The following is a 6,467-nucleotide window of genomic DNA, read 5'->3' as shown; positions in this document are numbered from 1 at the left end:
GGGAGGCCCTTTATTTTTATAATATTTTACTTAGAAACATACATTGTGAAGAAGAGTTTGCAAAAACTAGTAGTAGAAAGATCCAAAAGAAGAAAGGCCAAGCAAGCAATAAAGAAACAACAGATGTCGCATGAGAGTAAACTCAAAGAACTGAGAGCAAACATGGATTTACTAGCTTAAAAGTATGCCTCCAAAGAGAAGTAAAATTATAATATGAGGAGTCCACACAGCTAAAGGCTAGGGTTACCCAGTAAGAAATTTACATATAGGAAATCAAAGAAGACAAAAAAAGCTGCAGCTAGAGATAGAGAGATTCAATGAAATCAAGGTCTAACTGTAACAAACAGAAGCCATAAGAAAGAGTCGAGGAGCAGTTGATAGTGTTTCAAAAGATTGAAGAAATTCACAAGCAGTACATAGCACACTTGGAAGGCACACCTGGAATGTAAAGCACGAAGAACAAAGCTCGTGCTATTCGCTCCCTCCATGCTAAAGTTAAAAAGAGTAAAGAGTAGATGAAATGAACAAAGCACGAAGAAGAAAGCTCATGCACAAGCTATATGCTTCCTCCATACTAAAGTACAAAAGAGTAAAGAGTAGATAAAATGAACACAATATCAATCACTAGAAATTAGTAGCCCATATAACCAACACTTTGAATGAAGCAAAAGTAAAAGCTAAAGCCAAAGAGGGGACTTCTTCTCAGAAAGCACAACTACAACTCAAGGAGGTAACAAGGCAAGGCTAAGTGTCATTTAACTATGACAATTTACTCCAAGAAAGATAAAGTTGTGAATTAGCCATTATAGGAATCTTTAATGAAAAAGATGCAGCAAGAATTGCAACAGAGAGTAGTAATTGTCATAAAAGTAGGAGTTGTAAGCTGTTGAGCCTGATGAAAAGTGGAATAGCTAATGGAGAATGCCTCGTAGCCTGCTTGCCAGTGATTCCATGGGCCCCTCCTCATATCTTTACCTTTTTTTTCTCATCAGTAACACTCTCTTTCTTACAATATGATATAGATATTGGTGAAGATCTAACATGGAGGGATATAGGTCTAATATAACAAAATTCAAATAGGGATAATGACCCCATTATCATGGCCATATTTCATAATGTCATTTTTCTTATTGACTATACAGCCATATATACTTATGACCTACATATGATAGTCCTAAACTTCAGATCCATGTGTAGAGTGCTCATGAACTCCACCATACTACAGAATAATAAGGAGAAGATGGTAGAACTCTTTATGCTACCTAACCTTCCCTCCACACCAACAAATTGTAAAAAAACAACTAACATTTTTCCCTGGTTTCAGATAGAGGGTTGGCTTGAGGTATATCACACTCATAAGTACCTCATTTTACATGAAAGTACTATGTAGCATCTCTATGGTATACTAAATCTCTATTTAAAAAAATATAAACGTCTTGAGAAAATACTTGTATATATAGTGTATGATTTTGCTATCGAGAAAATACTTTTATCTATAGTGTATGATTTAACTATTGAGCACATCGAATATCCGTTACCCTTGAAGAGAAAATAGATATCGATATGTTCCTTAATACAACCAAGCCACCACCACCACCACCACCCACTTCCACAAGGAGGATAGAGAGGGTGATAATCCCTGCAGCTTAATTGTCCTCTCACAACTAAACTCCTCTCTTCACACACACCCCCTGACAACAACAATGAGGTATAATCTACTAAGTTAGAATCTTCTTATTTTCACTTTGAATTTTTCACTGACACTCCAGCCCCCAAAGAGTTAATGATAAGGATATTTCTAGAGGCTTACAATGTAGCCACCAAAAAGGTACCATACATGTATCCAATATCAAGGCTCCCCCAATGCCACAATGGGGAAGAGCTCATGCCTATGGCAAGTGAGGGCACATTATGGGAAAATGTAGCAATAAGCATAAATCTAGTAAATCCATAATTGTTTGACCTACTGAAAATATGCACGGATAATTTATGATAGCTTACAGCTATAACGTAGATGGAAGAAGTAACACCTAGGCCATACAAGCGGAGGCTACACAAAAATAGAGACAGATAATGACAACTTGAGAAAATAAGAACTTAGAATCCAACAAGAATGGAGAAAGGAGTTTTACAATCCAGGAATATGGGAAAATTTATAAATGAGCATCGATATATGATGCTTTGAGTGGACCCACTTTACATGCCAATGAAAATAAGGTACACCCTGACATAGTTTGCAACAGAACAAAAGATTCTCATGCTTGCTACAATTTCCCACTACTGCTTGAGCTAGCAAGGTTTAATAATAAAGCAGCAGCAGTATCTCCTACTATGGATAAGAGCATGCAAAAGAACACTTGATCAAATGTGGCATCATGTAGATTTATGAAGCTAATTGTGGTACCCCTTGACCAAAAGAAAGAGGATGTGGAGAATTATGACAAAGAAGTTAACCAAGCCCCCCACTTCCGACCAAGGAGGATAGAGAGAGGATAGAGAGAGTGACAATTCCTACAATGATACTTATCCACCTCATCACCCTCTCACCACAACTAAACTCCTTCCTTCATATACATCCACTCCTAATGACAATGAGGTATAATCTACTAACTAAGAGAGAGTGACAATTCCTACAATTATACTTCCGACACCGAGGGGGATAGAGAGCGTGACAATTCCTACAATTATACTTATCCACTTCATCACCCTCTCACAACTAAACTCCTCCCTTCATATACATCTGCTCCCCACTTCCGACCGAGGAGGATAGAGAGAGTGACAATTCCTGCAATTGTACTTATCCACTTCATCACCCTCTCTCCTCCCTTCATATTCATCCGCTCCTAATGACAATGAGGTATAATTTACTAACTAAGTGTCTTCTTCTTTTCACTTAAAATTTCCCACTGGTACTCTAGTACCCCAAAGAGCAAGGTTGACGGTGATGAGCTCATCCATGGAGGTAACACCACCCTCACCTATTTCATTGCATATGCCTTACTCTAACAAGACATCTCGGAAGATCTTCCTTTTGCAGATTATAAAGATATGATCAGAGTTGGTAATCCACTTCTGTTGCCCAAAATGTTCTTAATGTAGATAACGCCATTTAACCCTTCTGACAACAAGGATCTTTCCACATGTCTATAGTGCAACACCCTAAAAGGTACCGTACATGTTATCTAATCAAAGACACAATGCTAGAATGGGAAGCTCATGCCTATGGTAGGTGAGGGCACATTATGGGAAAATGTAGCAATAAGCACGAAGCTGCCAAATCCATAATTGCATGACCTGCACTAGAAATTTGCATGGTCTTTTTTATGATAGCTTACAGCTACCATAGATGGAAGAAGAAACACCAAATCCATACACAAGGGTTGGGGGGAGGGGGTTGGGCTATGCAAAACTAAAAGCAAATGATGAAAAGCCCAAAATAGAAGATTTTGGAATCTAATCAAAACGGAGAAAGCAATTTTTTGCCATTGAGGTATACAACCAAATTTATAAATGGGCGCATCGCTGAAACTTACACTTTGGTTGTAGCTAGTGTACATATGCCAATGAAAAGAAGGTACACCTAGTGGAATGTCGAAACGGGGAAAACACCATTCAAATTGGTGTATGGGCTAGAAGTAGTTGTGCCTCTAGAGTTCCTAGTGCCAACCATGAGAGTGGTAGTGCAAGAGTGACTTTCCCCATATCAATTTATGTAGCACAGACTAGAACAAGTGCCAGCACTAGAAAAGGATAGGAACAAGAGTGCCATTCATGTAGCATAGAAGAGAAAAGCATGATGGATAGGTAGAAACACAAAGTATAAACTGTTTTATGAAGATGACTGGGTATTGATGTTCAACTCAAGAATGAGTTTGCATCCTGGAAAATGGAAGCTTAGATGGACAGGACCATATCAAATAACAAGACAGGGCAGGGCACATTCAATCTGACCTCACCAAATGACATGCCACTACTAAAGGCATTCAATGGATTCAGATTGAAGCCAAATCATTGAATGACAAATCAACAATTAGATAATCAATTAGTAGGGGTGTACCATGCAAGGACTGAAAAATTTGATGTGATGATTGGAAAAACAATTTTATTTATAGTATTTTTTTTGTGGAAAAATCAAACAATGCAGTTACATATAGGCATAAGCGTAATTTGCCACACACTCATCACTCAGCCATGGCTATAGAGGATATGACTCATCGACATGGCTTTATTATATTAGAGTATGTAGCACAATGTCTCACAAGAAGACACAGGCGTATATGAAGTGGAGAAGAAGCCATTTGATCATATTAGAGGATCCATAACCAAAGGCGATTTAAGTTGTAGCACTAGAAGATGCAGACATATTTAAAGTGTCATCAGCCTCATGAAGGTTGGTCAAAGCCCACTCCTTAATAGATTCTAACATCGCCCATCCTACCACATGGCCAACAATTATGCCACTAATGGCTCCTACCCATGAACCCACTACTTGTATAATACTTTGTAATCATTAATCAGTTAGGATCTTGAATGTAACTAACAATCGTAGAGATATGAGCAACCTGTGTACGCTTAGATATATTGAGTTGAGAGAGTATTGTCTACTAACAAAGAGAAGAAGACTCTCACTCTAGGCACAGAGATATGTGTAGGCTTAGACATATTGAGTTGAGAGAGTAGATAGATAGTGAGTAGATATTTAGCTAACAAACAGAAGAAGAAACTCACTCTAGGCATAGAGATATGTGTAGGCTTAGACATATTGAGTTGAGAGAGTAGATAGATAGTGAATAGACAATAGTAAATAGTAGATATTTAGCTAACAAACAGAAGAAGAAACTCACTCTAGGCATAGAGATATGTGTAGGCTTAGACATATTGAGTTGAGAGAGTAGATAGATAGTGAATAGACAATAGTAAATAGTAAGTATTCATCTTGAGTATTTACCTAACAAAGAGAAGAAGACACTCACTCTAGGTGCACAGACATATAAGCAACCTGTGTAGGTTTAGATATGTTGAGTTGAGAGAGTAGTGAATAGAGAATAGCAATAGTATGCTAACAAAGAGAAGAAGACACTCACTCACTCACTTCATAGTGTATTATGATACATTAATGTACAACACTCCTTGTCTTATAGCTAATCATTTTATCATGTGCATCTACTTAATTATGTCATCTTCTTTCACTTCATATGTACTTATCTGCTTAGTTTCGTCTAGTAGTTTGTTCTCGAGGTGAGTGTGTGCATTAGAGTACTTCTCTACTTAGTTTCTTTTGACTACACTATCCCACCGACTAGTGGTCCTACACATTGGGCATCATTCAAGCATTGTTGAATCCATCCTAAACATCATACATGCATCTTGTTGCGCTAGTTGACCCCCTGACAGCATTCACGTACCTATCTCTTTACATATGCAAATTCTCACGTTCCTTCATTGGTTAGTCTCTCTTCATGCACTTTCCAAAGGGTGTTTTCAATCCATATACATGTTTCTATACCTACTTTTCCCTTTTATACACACATTTCTTCACTGCCAAACCACTCTACATGCACCTACCCAAGGGTGTTGTAAGTCTATATATAGGTTCCTATGTATATGTAAACCCCACCGTCACTCTTGAAAAATTTGGTCAGCACATTTGGTTGGATCATGCAGGCCAGAGGTTCAATTTTGAGGGGGCTCTCTAAGGCTAAGACACACTAAAAATAATACCTTTAGACCACACATTCCAACCAAATATGCTCAGATGGCAACCAAACTTTGTAAGTGTGTACATATAGACCCCACCCTCACTCTTACAAAGTTTTGTCAACATCCAAGCACATTTGGTTAGATTTTGTGGGCCAGAGGTAGTATGCTATGTTCGAATCTTGCCCTTCTTGCTTTCTTTTAAACTCTCTCTCCTCTTCTTGGAGTGATGTGATCACGCCTTCCAATGTTGGCTCTAGAATGTTCTTCAAAAAGTAGCGACAATGTGGCCTAGATATCATCGGGCATGCTCTTGAGTAGCAGGACTATGGCATCATCATTAGGCATTGGTGCACCAATGGTTGAAATTTGATTCATGAGACTTTTCATGTGATTGATGTGAGTGGCAAAATAATCATGTGTTTTCATCTTTAGCTCAAAGAATTGCTTTTAAGTGCATTTTATGAATTCTTCTTTTTTGCCCAATAGCTTCTCAAGATTCTCCCATGCATCAAATGATGATTGTAGATCAGAAATATGATGTATACGATTATCACTCAAGGCTAATGCAATGATGGAGAATGCCTTGCCATCCCTAGTAGCCCATGCAATTTCTCCCTCTCTAGTATTTGGCTTCTTTTCCTTTCCATTGGTTACATTCCATATGCTCTCTCTCATTATATGATATTTTATTTTCATTTGCTATGTATGGAATACATGCCCATCAAACTTATCTAGATACATGGAATGAGATGCCATGATGAATAATC

This window comes from Cibotium barometz, chromosome 12 (assembly GCF_041138505.1).
Source record: "Cibotium barometz isolate CiBa-2024 chromosome 12, ASM4113850v1, whole genome shotgun sequence".
Classification (NCBI taxonomy): domain Eukaryota; kingdom Viridiplantae; phylum Streptophyta; class Polypodiopsida; order Cyatheales; family Cibotiaceae; genus Cibotium; species Cibotium barometz.
The sequence above is the reverse complement of the archived record's forward strand: the minus strand, read 5'-3'. Positions refer to the sequence as shown.